The sequence below is a fragment of the Ornithodoros turicata genome, unplaced genomic scaffold, assembly GCF_037126465.1.
Source record: "Ornithodoros turicata isolate Travis unplaced genomic scaffold, ASM3712646v1 ctg00000903.1, whole genome shotgun sequence".
NCBI classification, from domain to species: domain Eukaryota; kingdom Metazoa; phylum Arthropoda; class Arachnida; order Ixodida; family Argasidae; genus Ornithodoros; species Ornithodoros turicata.
Window position 1 is genome coordinate 205,871 of NW_026999413.1, and position 15,090 is coordinate 220,960.

The following is a 15,090-nucleotide window of genomic DNA, read 5'->3' on the forward strand; positions in this document are numbered from 1 at the left end:
TACTCTCTTGTACGCCATTCAAGAAACTTCGTACAAAGAAAGGAAACATCAATAAGAGACTGTGCAAGTTCATCGCGACAAAGTGCATGTTGTTGAAGCAATACAAACACGGCGACAACATATCACCTGCGTTAATCAACGCTGGATTCAAGCGCCCAATAATCAGAATAAACTACTTGATGTCTTCGGAATTCATGAATCGAGACAACAAACGAAAACTTCAGAGTTTGGAATAGAATTGTAATTTATCGGAATAAACAAGCATATAATTGAAATAATAATTGTATTCTTTGTCATCATTGTAAAGTATTCTACACATCACAACGAAAACAGCTTATGATTACATTGAAGATTGCTAAGGAGACGAATATTCCATACTGTGTGCAAAAATTCTAATATGGAACATCCCACATCATCATCATCCATTCATCTATGTTGTTGTTGTTGTTGTCTAATATGGAATCAGAGCTAGCCATCAAATAGGTTTTACCCCCGACTACACTTTGTACAACTTCATCACCCAAAGGATAGAATTGACGGAGAAGTATCGGTCATTGAAATTTAGAGGCGTGATACATCAGCCTATGATTACAAAAACGATCACTAATCTCTTGTGAAAACTTATCATATTTCATGAATTAAATTCCACAGTGCATGTATATTTCTCCATCAGTTTCACTAGCCCAGACGTAGTAAAAGAAGAAGAAAAGGCGTCTTGGACAAGCAACCCGATTGGAGTGCGGAATAAATAAATAAATATTAGGTAGTTTAAGTAGACCGTTCCGTAACGCACGGAAAGTTAACGCAGAGCACGTAGTTCGCTACCGTCAAACGGATAGCAAGAGAGTTTTAGCAGATCGTCAGGCAACGCTACGAACGGTACGGTAAGAACTGTGTTGCCATCCAACGGCCATGGACTACCATTCCCAAGTTGTCTACGTATCTGTTTCCGAACGAATTGCCTAATATAACTACGTTTTCGTGCTCTGTTCTTGTTTTCTTTGCGTTTGAAAATTAATTTGTTGTTCCACCAACAAACGAAAGGACAACGGACACTCCCTGCAAGGTATATCTAAACTGGTAGCGAAAACTAGCGAAAATACCAAATCAGACCCATCGGCAAGGCCACCAGCAAGAGGCGCGAGCGATCCTGGGTGTTGACAGCAGAGGCAAGGGCCCGAAACTCGCCAGTTCCTTTGCGGGATAAAGTGAGGCGCTTCATGCGTTCACGTCATCGGACGTCAGAAAACGTCACAAATTGAACGTCATGGAGACATCCGGTGGCTAGTGATTACTGATTGGTTCCCATAAGGATGATTTCGTTTTCTGAGCGATGATTGGCTGTTTTCGAATTTGTTAGCGAGCGCTCGAACAGGCGACAGCGCGGCGGCTGTGCCGGTTGGAACCGGCGTCCACGGAGTCGCCCGCCGGCGTCCGTTTCGGACGGTTCGTGTTGTGTAGCGGTTGTGTTGGACTATGAGTTGTGATTTTTCCTGTTTAAAAACGCAAGCTGTATCATGTGAGCGTCCTCGAACAGTCACAGCTGCCAGGGAATGTGCCTGCGCAACATTTGTGCTCTGCTTCTTGGTGTAGAAACTATTCGAGCGTCCGAACGCCTCGTACCCGATACCTGGTCAACGACTGCCGAGAGGTAAGTCATTTGTCGTTGCTTGTTACCTTACAACACCGCATTCACTTCGTGTATTGTGAATAAGTTGCTTAACAGTTACCGGAATACGCGGTGACCGAGGCAGACAGCGTAGCTTTGTAGATACGATGGTAGACTATATTTCTTTTTGCGAAACAATATCATCTAAATGTTATGATTAAATACCCGTTCACGTCGTACTGTATAAAGGTATGACGCTATTGTAAGTCTGATTCTTGGTGATTTCGCTCGACAAGTTTCGTCAGACGCGTTGACATAGTAGTTGTTCTGTACGTAGCACCAAAGCCAAGATTGTCAGGCTAATCGGTCTGAATATATAATTGTGAAGTAGCACAATAAAAGGTATTTTTGTACTAAGGTCGCTCATCACACCCCATGACTGCGAGCTTCTCACAACCCTATCACCATTCTTATTTTTCGCGTTCAATAGCACCTTTATTCTTTCGATTTACATTGCAACTTTCACATGCATAACCGTATATCTGATACCAATTGTTTTCATCTTGCAGCCACTGAGCTCCAGTTCCCAGTAGCAGTCCTTGCCAGAGGCAGTCCGACATCAGGCTTCTTCAAGCAAATTCTGGAGCAATGTTAATGTCATCCTGTGTACGTCTTGCTTGCATAACCGTATGTAGCACAATAAATACTTTATGAGACAAAAACAGCCAAGGCTCAGTCGTATTCCTGTAACTCCCACTGCATTCCGACAAACGCGAACAAAAAGAAAAAAACAGTGCATGGAAGAAAAAAAGGAACAACAAAAGAGGACGGGAAGCAGAGCAGAGAGGAGGAAAGTAGTAAGAGAGAAACGGATGACACGTCACTTACGTCATTCGCGACATAATCAAAAAAAAAAAAAATAGGGTGGCTAGTCCTCAGTCATTGGTCGAGCTCCGGAGGTCACGTGAGTTTTCTGCTACAATAGATTTATACTACAGCTTCGCACCCCTGGTAGAGGTACGGTTGTAAACAGAAAAACTTTGCAACATGGGCGTCGCTTGTGTGTGTACTAATAGGTTATTCATAATTTCAATGTAGAAAAAACTTTTTGTTGCCCCGCTCGTGCGCATATACGAGATCATCTACCACTCAGTACATTTCCGTATCCTGCTCCTTTGCGCATGTGTCACAGTTGGGGGTGTTTATTCGTGCGTCTCTGTATCCGTACCGTGTGTCCGTGCATTGTAATACGGAGTTCGTACACTCTGGGTCAAACAGGAAGCGACGTTCACATCTCCGTGCTATAGACCAAGATTAACACGTGTGAACAGGTGAATACAATGCATCCCTGTTGCTGGGCCCGCGAAAAAAAAAAGATTTCGTCATGGGACGAGCGGCCATGATAGTGTGAGGAATGTGTTAGCAGGAACCAACTGTGCACCAACGATGTCGTGTTTTGTTGCAATGGACCTATAACGGTCACTCATTGAATAAATGCAAATGTCTAATCACTAGGTGTACGTATAGCTCTGGGTGAGAAATGGGCCATATGTGAGCCTTCCTAATTTCTGTATGGTTATCACGATGCCTTTCTGTTTGGAGTTGTCAAAATCTGTGATAACCGTATGTATTTGGAATTGATATGATTCATTAAACCTGATATGCTTTATTTTTCTGTGTTCTCGTCTGGTATTGTTGACTGGGCGCGGAAAAGGGAATACAGAGCAAGCGAAGTGGGCCAATGTAAACGTGCATGGCTAATTATGCACTAATTATTATTCATACTAGTGACGTCATCTCTGACGTCATTTATTTACAATCGTAGTAGTCTGCGCAACGGATGGATGGCGCTGACCGTCTCAATCATGGCGTCATTCTGAAGACACAGGGGCCTATGGGAGTTGCGCTACCTGTTTAAATATACCTTGCTCCCTGCAGGTCAGTTCATCGCTATCACCCGCCGTTATGGCGGACGCTGTTGCTCACTCGGACTTGGTTGGCAGCATCCAGAGACCAGAAGTTCGTGTTTTCGAGTGGTACAAGGTATACCGCTTCTTATGAGAAGAAGATGTAGTCCCTCGTACTGAAGCACAGTCTCGCAGTCTTCACTTCGAACACAGTGGAGGAGGTGTTGCAGGCAGCCATGTTGTTTTGTGCAACGAAAACAATGTAGAGGACGGAACGCAAAAAGATGAGCCGATCGTTCCAACGTGAAACGCGGAAGCCACGTTTCCGTTCCTGCGCACGCGCTCTTGCTCACGTGGAGAATAGCGTTCCTTCCGTTCGCTGCGTAACGGTCTACTAAAACTCTCTATTTTCGTCAACACAGTTGTCCGTTTGTATGGCTGGATAGGAAAAATGAGCCGTCCAAGATAGGAAATAAGACAAGATAACTGATTGCGGCGGGATAAGTCAAAGCGTTCGCGACAACTTTTACAATCGCATTCGGGTTCAGTGCCTGCGAGATAATACGAAGCCTTCGCGAAAAATTAATCTATTATCAAATGCCGCGGTGCAAATGGAGGATTTTACAAGCATGATGTGCAGGCGAAGTCTACATTTCTAATCACGTAATCTTCCTAACACACGGCACACAAACGTATATGAAATAATTTCCAAGTGGCAATCAGATTTTGGGAGAAACGGATCAGACAACCGCCATCAGAAATGATTAAACAGTATACAATGAAGATGAGCGTTAAATGAAGATGAGCATAAACACAATGGAAGATATTTTATATTAATTATAATAAGCAGATCAGCGCAGGTCACACATAAACGTAGATCAAATTCACAAAATATATTTGAGATTTCCAGTAGCCATACAGAAAAACTATCACATTATTTTAGTGTCATAGCATCCGGGCACTACAAATGGAAAGGCAATACTTTAATTTTATAAGTTTTTAGCTCATAACGTTGTAAAACGCAAAGTCCACACTTAAGATCATTTTCTTCTTTAAATTTTCAAAGTCGAAGCTGCACGCTATTTCTTGCATTTTTTAAAGATATAGATTAAAAAGTTGTGCATATACTCACACATACTATACAAGATATTTGATTGTGGCATAAATGCAATGCTAAAATTTATCGATTCACATTCAGTAGAAGTGGCGACTACCACACATCAGTAAGAGTTTAATTAAAATTTGAACAGGTGTTGCGATTTATGATCAGTGTTGTACAATGTGTAATTTCACAATATGCAAGCTTCAGCTCGCTCATTTTGACAAGAACTCGTTCACGATGACAGAGAATTTAATCGAATGGACTGATATTTTCTACATACACTATAACATAATGCGAATTCTTTATGTCGTGGATATTAAAAGTTACGAATATTTTCCAAACGAAATTTACTTGAAACTCGAAGAAAGGGTCACCCACGTCCTCGAAGACGTTTCGGCAACACGCCGGGCCGCGCTTCCCCAATGCCGTACCCGAAACCGAACGCGATTCTGCGCCCGACGCGTTAACGCGGTACCACACGCGAGCGTGTTGCTTTTTGCGAAAACGGGTTCGTCAACGCGGGTGACCCTTTCTTCGAGTTTCAAGTAAATTTCGTGCGGAAAATATTCGTAACTTTTAATATTTAATTATATAAATATAATATAATTATATAATAATATTATATTATAATTAATATAATATTAAACTCTTACTGATGTGTGGTAGTCGCCACTTCTACTGAATGTGAATCGATAAATTTTAGCATTTAAGCCACAATCAAATATCTTGTATAGTATGTGTGAGTATATTCACAACTTTTTAATCTATCTTTAAAAAATGCAAGAAATAGCGTGCAGTTTTGACTTCCAAAATTTAAAGAAGAAAATGATCTTAAGTGTGGACTTTGCGTTTTACAACGTTATGAGCTAAAAACTTATAAAATTAAAGTATTGCCTTTCCATTTGTAGTGCCCGGATGCTATGACACTAAAATAATGTGATAGTTTTTCTGTATGGCTACTGGAAATCTCAACTATATTTTGTGAATTTGCTGATCTGCTTATTATAATTAATATAACATATCTTTCATTGTGTTTATGCATAACGCTCATCTTCATTGTATACTGTTTAATCATTTCTGATGGCGGTTGTGTGATCCGTTTCTCCCAAAATCTGATTGCCACTTGGAAATTATTTCATATACGTTTGTGTGCCGTGTGTTAGGAAGATTACGTGATTAGAAATGGTAGACTTCGCCTGCACATCATGCTTGTAAAATCCTTCATTTGCATCGCGGCATTTGATAATAGATTCGCTTTTCGCGAAGGCTTCGTATTATCTCGCAGGCACTGAACCCGAATGCGATTGTAAAAGTTGTCGCGAACGCTTTGACTTATCCCGCCGCAATCAGTTATCTTGTCTTATTTCCTGTTTTGCCCTATCTTGGACGGCTCATTTTCCCTATCCAGTCATACAAACGAACAACTGTGTTGACGAAAATATTTATTTATTTATTCCGCACTCCAATCGGGTTGCTTGTCAAAGACGCCTTTTCTTCTTCTTTTACTACGTCTGGGCTAGTGAAACTGATTGAGAAATATACATGCACTGTGGAATTTAATTCATGAAATATGATAAGTCTTCACAAGAGATTAGTGATCATTTTTGTAATCATAGACTGATGTATCATGCCTCTAAATTTCAATGACCGATACTTCTCCGTCAATTCTATCCTTTGGGTCATGAAGTTGTACAGAGTGTAGTCGGGGGTAAAACCTATTTGATGGCTAGCTCTGATTCCATATTAGAATTTTTGCACACAGTATGGAATATTCGTCTCCTTAGCAATCTTCAATCTAATCATAAGCTGTTTTCGTTGCGATGTGTAGAATACATTACAATGATGACAAAGAATACAATTATTATTTCAATTATATGCTTGTTTATTCCGATAAATTACAATTCTATTCCAAACTCTGAAGTTTTCGTTTGTTGTCTCGATTCATGAATTCCGAAGACATCAAGTAGTTTATTCTGATTATTGGGCGCTTGAATCCAGCGTTGATTAACGCAGGTGATATGTTGTCGCCGTGTTTGTATTGCTTCAACAACATGCACTTTGTCGCGATGAATTTGCACAGTCTCTTATTGATGTTTCCTTTCTTTGTATGAAGATTCTTGAATGGCGTACAAGAGAGTATCAGATGAAAATCGTCCGGTGGCCCACCACAATTGATATGTTTGTTGAGTTTCAATAAGTGATGATACATCAGACCTTGCACGACAATATTGAACTTCTGTTCATTCGATATCACTGACTGGTAGAATAAAATAATTGCGTTGCCGTGGTAGTGGAACATATCACGTGATAAGATTTTATGTACTTTCCATCTCAGATATGTGTAATTTCAACAAATCCGTAATGAACCGTGCGATATAGACCGCTTGTATATGATAATTTGATCCGACTGCTTTCTTGATGAGTGGAATGCCCATTGCAATGATTACAATTACATCTGGTCTAGTGTATTTCAATTCTTCGTTAGCAAACCTCAAAAACTCCGCCATCAATCCCAGTGGCCCTTCCGACGTTGATGTGCAGATATTTTTATAAGTATTGTAGATTCGGCATATAAATTCTTGCATCTTCAGTTCTGTAGCTTGTACCATATCTCCGAATACGACCATGTCCAGGACGTATTGAAATGAAGCGATAATGGGATCGTTTCGCGGCTCTTCCTTTTCGAAGCAGTGTTTTATCACATCTCCCCATGACTTATGGTAGCGAGTACAAAATCTGTCCATGTTTTCAATGTAGAACAACTGACTCTTCTGTTTTCAAGTGCGCGTCTACACTTAATTAAAAGCATATCTATGCTCATTTTATTGATTAGAATAATATTAATATCCACATGCCATTAGAATTATGGAAATTGATTTACAAAAAGATGTGATGAGTAAGAAAAAATGTGCGCTTTCAATGATTCTATGTACAAGGCCTTACTAGAGCCCGTCCCTCCCTAACTTGATGTTGGTGTTGGGGGTTGTCAGGTTTCATCACACTTTATCGCTTGAATCCACTGGATGATCATGTTTATTCATTGAAAATGACAAGTTTCTGTATAGATTCTACGATGTATTCACGCTGCTTGCTTAGAAATGATTTGTCTGAATTAATTATTCTTTTGTTTCTGGTTCGACTGGTATTCTATGAGTTGGACATTATGTGTGCATGATGTATTAATTGTGTCGTATTTGTTTCAATTGTTCACTCGATTGAGATACGTAAAAATAATCTCTGAGTTGGGAATGCCTCATATTCCTGAGGTGTGTTTCACATTTGAGTTTTCTGTGTGGTTCATTAGAACTTTCTGTTGCAAGATATTACAAAAGTTTATGTAATTAAATTTATTTCTCGTTTTTGATTGAGTATCGTTGCTACCAATTAATAATTCGGACTTTTTCTACATGTTTAATAACAATATCGCATCTCTACAAACTTGGTCGACTTGACAACCACTTTGACGAAAGATTTCCATCTCAATGAAAGGATGCGAAAAGATAGTGATCCCCGCGAGTGATATCGACATCTATTTGCGCTACACAATAAAATATATCGCCTTTGAACTATCTTATCTGACCTCTAGAACGTCCTGTATGCTGGACGAAAGAATATAGCCCCCAATCCTTTGAGTGATAAAGCATGGGAGCTTGGTCATATAGATAGAGACATAAAGTCTCCTGGCTTTGAGGAAAAGAGTGAAAACCGAGATGAAAACAGTGCATATTTTCTATGTCTTGGATACCTCCATCAAGGTTCGTAGTGTTTGTTAGAATGAAAATTGTATATTGTTCGATTTTATGATGGTTCAATGATAGATTATTTTCCTCTGTTGTTGTTTACGTGTCACCGCGTGTTCCTCTGTTCTTCAGTGTTAAGTGCGTGCATGTTTCTCCTTTTGATAGATTGATTAGCTATTATTTCTCTACGTGTTGGATGGTGCGCAGGTTTGGCTCTCTATTAGCTGTTGATCTTTTTGTTTCTCGTTATTTCCTTGCGTCTATGCTGTTCACTTAATAAGAAATTGGTTAATTGTGTAATGTTGGAATAATCAACTTAGATTCCCTATTGCGCTCGAAATGTTCATAACTGTCACAAAGCAGGTGTACGCCTTCCGTCTTCAACAAATCAGGGCAGATAATATTAGAGCTGGTTGTTGGCTAGGAGCATGCTATGCGGTGAAGTTTACTTTTTTAATATATTTTCTGTGTTGATAAAACAAAGTAATGTTTGTAGTGTCTCTTAGAATGAAAATTGTATGGGTTCGACTAGATTAAGTCACGAGGATGATTTTATGATATTTAAAATGATAGATTATTCTGTTGTTTTGATTAATAATATCTTCTTTGTAGTGTTATAGATTTTATTTCCTCTTGTGTTCGTGTCTCGTGGTCTTCCAGGGTCTCTGCTGTTCGCTGTTAATCACATACAGCTATCAGAACTTCCTTTCTCTGCTATTCATTCGTGCATGTTTATCGTTTTTATAGATTGTTTTTCAATTATTTTCCTGCATGTGTCTGTTGTTTACACGTTGGCAGATGTGCTGTTTAGAGTGTTTCTCTGCTATTCAGTGTTAAGTGCGTGCATGTTTCTCGTTTTTGATAGATTGTTTTTCAATTATTAATCCTTTGTGTACCTCTTGTTTACGTGATGGGTTTTGGTTCTCTATTAGCTGTTGATCGTTTTGTTTCTCGTTATTTCCTTACGTCTATGCTGTTCACTTAATAAGAAATTGGTTAATTGTGTAATGTTGGAATAATCAACTTAGATTCCCTATTGCGCTCGAAAATGTTCATAACTGTCACAAAATATGTGTACGCCTCTCGTCTTCAACAAATCATGGCAGATATAATTAGTTCTGTTTGTTGGCTAGGAGCGTGCTATGTGGTGAAGTTCATTTTTAAGATATCTTTTTCTGATGAGTTAGATTTTTTCTTCTGATTTTCTGAATGATAGATTACTATGTTGTTTTGATTAAGAATAACTTCTTTGTAGTGGTATAGATTTTATTTCCTCTTGTGTTCTTGTCCCATAGTCTTCCAGGGTCTCTGCTGTTCACAGTTAATTACATACAACTATCAGAACTTCCGCTATTGCACTGATGGTTCTCACGTATAGGAATATTAGACTTTTTATAACACAACTTATAATTTTATTTATAATCATATCGATTAAGAATACCTTCTTTGATTAAATGTGGTGATCGTTTCTCGTTTTGATATGGTGTAGCTATTATTTCCCTACATGTTGGATGATTGGTTCTATATTAATGCTATGTGTTGATCGTGTTGATTCGAATTATTGCCTTATGTCTGCGCTATTCACTTCAATAGAAATTGATTAATTAAATTTATGTCATATTGGAATATTAAACCTTCCATATTGTGCTCGAAATTACTTACATCTATCAGGTTCTCACATCTCAGACTTTTTATAATAAAACTTGTAATTTTGATTGTAATCGTAATGATTAACAACATCTTCTTTGATTAAATGTGCTATCCCTTCTGATTCATTGAAAACTTGTGTGTATGATTACAGTTAATAAAAAATACTGTGTTTTTCCCATTCACGCAGAGCCGTAACATAATTTCTGACACTAATGACTTTAATAAATATATTTTCACTTGTACTTTTGTGTATGGCTATCTTTTGCATGTAAACAGCCTACTGCACACCTGTTGTAGCTGGAAAAAAAATATGATTGAAGTCGGCACAGATTGAAAAAGAAGTCTGCCCAAGCCGAAAAATACGCTACGATAAGCACACGCGCAGCCCCACCCCGCCGATAATCGCGCGGACAACCCTCCACACACGCGCCGCGCGGGAAAAAATACGCGCAGTGCTCAGGGGCAGGGGTTCTGCAGTTTCTCATCCCTGTAGTTTCTCAACGCCCTCTTACTACTAACGTACCATGAAACACACACTTTTATATGCAAATAAAAAGCTGCGCAACAAAAACAAACCTTACAACAATCACTACATCACTATCATATCATCCATATCACTACATCAGTATTGTATGGAGGGAGCTCACTGTCTTCTCACTCCCCATGCACACACATGCTATATCTATGCCTGAGGGTCAGAGATTATGAATATAACAACGCGCACAAATACCATAGTTACAAATGTAGTTATAAAAATTAACTACATTCTAGTAGTTGCAAAGTAGATTTAACTATGTGTGCATGTGATGCAGTTCAGCTAGTAATTAAACTAAAATTGACACAGTAGTTCGTTGTTATAGTTAAACTACTAAAAAGTAGTTAAGCACATCTCTGCTATAAACAATAGTGCAAGTTCAGAATCACAACACACCTTGTATCGTTCGGATCCAGTGGCCGTAGCTGACGGCTGTGTCGCCGACATGGAGCGCCGTTGACGATCAACAGTTTCTGACGTGTACAAAAATCAGGGAACAGCACATGTTGGGTGATGCAGCGTACATCGGCGTCAACAGCAACAGCTGTCTACAGTCATGCAGCATATATACTCGTCAGCCTCCTGCGGCGAGCAGTGGGGCTGTACTTCAGTAACGATGCCGCGGCGGACGGATAAGCGTGGAATTAGCGATGAAAGAAGAAAGTCACTGAAAGGGTTAGCCACCTGTAGGACTCGAACCCACAACTTCTGGATTGCCGGTCCAGGGCTCTACCAATTGACCTAAGCTAACACACCTCCTCATCGACTTCCAAGGGTGCGTCATCTGAAGGGACAAACCAGCCACTCTCTCTCACTTATCCTCCTTTCAGATGACGCACCCTTGGAAGTCGCAGGGGAGGTGTGTTAGCTTAGCTCAATCCACGACTTGTCGAAAAGTCAACTGCGCATGCGCGATCGTGATACTCTCGACACCAGGGGATGCGGGAGCACTGTGCTTCACTTTGGTTGGGAAACATGGTTCTCGCATGCGAATAGCCTGTGAATAGGTGAACGAGATGCCAGTGCATTGTGTCGCTTTTGGCTGCACGAACTATTATCGGGGAGGCGCAGAAAATACCGTGAGCTTTTTCCGATTCCCATCTGCAAGGTTACATCCCCGTCTTTTGTGGGTCCAAGCCGTGAAGAGACAGGAGCCTGATGGCACGCAGTGGCAGCCAAACGCTCACTCGCGGATATGTGGTGCCCATTTCGTTACAGGTAATTAATCGTACTTTTCATGTCTGAAGTACTCACGGACAAAAACTTGAGCAATGTTTTCTTCCATAATTATAAGGGAGCCCGTCAACGACTGAAGGCCACCCGGATTTCGTGCCGAGTGTTTTCACCTACAGGAAAAGGCCGGCTCAAACACTGCACCGCTACACTCGTTGGAAGAAACGAAGTAGACGCGCATCAGGTAACCACGAAAATAATTTTCATCTCATTTCGTAAGTTGGTTGTGATTGTCCGGTTAATCACGCGAAAAAATATCATGGCGCGTGATGATGACGAGATTGAGAATTCATTCAGTGGTCATATAAGGTCGCCAGATGGGCAAGCAAATGAGGCAGGAAGCAGTACAAAGATTACAAAGCATTAAAAGATAATACAGGTTATAACAAGCACAGGCTGTAATCAGTATGACACTGCAACATTTTTGTGGGTACACTCAGTTTACCGGTTCTGAGATGGTTCCATAGAGAAGACAAAAATTGTGATGAAGGAAAAATATGAGATGGCGTGATCTAGTATTGGTGTTGAAAAAGTCTCGTCAGATTGTGTTTCCATGTTCACGTATTGCCATAGGTACGTCTGGAGCATGGGACATCTCTTGTGTGAGGTGCAACAGTGAGGAGCATGCTTCAACTGTTGGTTGTAGTCCTAGCCGTGCATGCATGTAGGGCAGTGTAATAGTCACAGGAAGTCAGTGCAGTGATACTCGTTTGTCTTAATTTCATTTACCCGACAGTGGTGCTGCAACATCGACAGAGAGACACGGTAGCCGACAGAATATGGACAGGGAAGGTCACAGAAATAATTGCCGCTTAAGTAGCCCACGGGGTAGCCAGGCCAGTGAGGAAGACAGTGGGAACACAATCAGCGTGCAAGTGTCAGGCATCATTGAGGACACAGTTAGGTGTAGTACCCCGGCTACTGATGCCAATGTCCCTAGCCAGTCCGAAAAAAACTCCAGACACGGCACAGATAACATTAATGCACAGTACCAGGACACGGTTGCCATGTGCGTGTCGGAAACCCCTGGGGACATGCCAGTGGTTAGTCCACCAGCCATCGACAATGACGTGGTCAACCGCAGTGACCCAAACCCAAGCGAAGGCACAATAAGCCTGGGTGACCGTGGTAAGATGTTGAAATGGTGTAGTGTCGTGAAAACGTCCTCCCTGCCGCATTTCTATGCTTTTCCTGCTGCACAAACCTCAGACAATATGCTCTCTATTTCAGATCCTCATCAGCCCTGTTCATCATGCACTACGGTTGTCAACAGAGATGCTGCGGAGAAGATTGCATCAATGCAAAAAGAGATGGAAGAGTTAAAGGCAAAGATGTTATACATGGAATGAGTAGTAGTGTATCAGCTCAAGAAGCCGGCAAGTCACACAGTCGCCTGGACGCCATTAATTAGCAATTAGAGCTAATTGGGACCCCCACATTAATCAGCACCCTCCAGAGAGTCATTACACTAATTGGGGACCATCTAAGACACGTCCAGACCACTGTGTGAGTTGCCGGCAACTTGAGCTGATAAAAAATAAAAAATAGGGCTGAGCGAGCGCGGGGAGCGCACGTCTGCTTTCTGCGACAGCCGGAGAGAAACTGACTGGGGCGCCGCTCCGCGGCCGCTACGCATACGCGCTCCTAGCGCCCTCTGGGGCGACCACCTCCGAGAGGCTAAGAGTGAACAGCATTCCTGCGCCCTCTTCTCTCGTTGCTCATTGGTCGTGAGGCTAAGTGAGAAGAGCATTCCTGCGCCCCCTGCTGGCGGTTCTCATTGGTCGTGAGGCTAAGCAAGAAGAGCATTCCTGCGCCCCCTGCTGGCCGTTCTCATTGGTCGTGACGTCATCCTATTGTCTCAGGGCTACCCTGTTTTTTTCCACTAATGCTCCTTTGGTCAATCTACAATGAAGCCACAGTATGACGTCATCATGCACCTGCGTGGCTCAAGGACGCGTACGCTCTAGACAGGGGACCTATTATTTATTGAATCACTATCCCAAGATTATTTCCTTTATTCTTCTATAACGATTGCATAGGAAACTATTGCAGAAGAGCACCATAGACAAGAGGAGATTGTAGCATTTCATTCCCAAAGTCTTACTGTACAGGAAAAAAATGGTTCAGCAAGACATAAAGTCACACACCTGTCCCCCTCGCGGTTACTCTCTGAACTAAATGAATCGCAAAATTATTAAGAATAGCTCTACTCCCATTCAAGGCAGCACTATCGCCAAGAATATGCCTTGTACAAAAAGAAAAAAACTACATGTAGAAGGAAAGCATGTCAGAACAAGTCCAGGCATGTCAGCACATGTTTGTCAGACAAGGGGGGAAAAAGCGAAAAGAAACAAAGAAGGAAACCAGCATCAAACTATTTCTAAGCACACGCACTCCTCTTATTCAAAAACAGTGCTCATCATAAATCTGCCCAGGACAATACACACTATTTTTCTATTGCCACACTTTTTTCCAGTAACGGTCAATGCATTGCTACAGACTGCGTGACGTCATCACATCCTGTCTGAAGAAGACACCGACAAAGACTCCTATTATTTATTGAATCGCAAGATTATTTCCTTTGTCCTACTCTTAATGACATTGATTCTCTCATTAAAATTCAACAAAAAAGCACCCCGCATATTAACGATTTTCACCCCAAAGGCTCATCATGGTCATTAGAATTACAGTAAACTGCCACTGCTCTTTTAAAATAATAAGTGAGACCACTCAACATCACCTCCAGGCTTATGTAATACATGACCCTTTCTATGTTCATACATTCGTTGTCTGAGGCTACACCTGCGAGCAAAAAAGGCGCAGAAGCCGGGTGGGCAAAGTTCCATTCGCGCATTGCGAGCATAAAGGCGGGAAAGCCTGGGAGCAAAGTTCTATTCGCGCATTCCAAAGCACAACACAGAACGCCTTTACGGGAACACGATAGCATTCCTATACTATATTAATGATTATTGCATTGCAGTTTAGAAAAACTACAACTAAACTATAATTTTAGGAGCCCATTAAAATTCTACTTTCTATGGAAACTATAATTGCCCTATTACTTGGATCGCTACTAATGAAGCACTCCAATTTTTTCTCTCTTCCCATTTCAGCCTTGTCATGCAGGGAAGCAGACTCATATCCAAAATAATTAATTTACACTGAGGGTGCCGTGCTTCAGGAATTCCTATCCTGCGCTCAGATGCAAGCATTTCTTCACGGATACCTTTAACAGCTGACTTCCTCAACATATCGAACACCCAACAAAATCAAACAAACAATCAGAGAAACCCTCTTCTCAGCTGTACCATGCG

The 15,090-nt window shown here is 41.1% G+C and overlaps 1 protein-coding gene across 1 annotated transcript in view; it reads right to left on the reverse strand.

Annotated features, from left to right (window-relative positions):
- The window catches only part of LOC135375592 (uncharacterized), a 32,189-nt gene extending 20,899 nt beyond the window's left edge, over positions 1-11,290 (reverse strand). The window contains exon 1 of the mRNA XM_064608268.1: positions 10,940-11,290. The gene's annotated coding sequence lies outside the window, so the exon portion shown is untranslated. The remainder of the gene's footprint in view (positions 1-10,939) is intronic.
- Between the last annotated feature and the right edge of the window lie 3,800 nt (positions 11,291-15,090).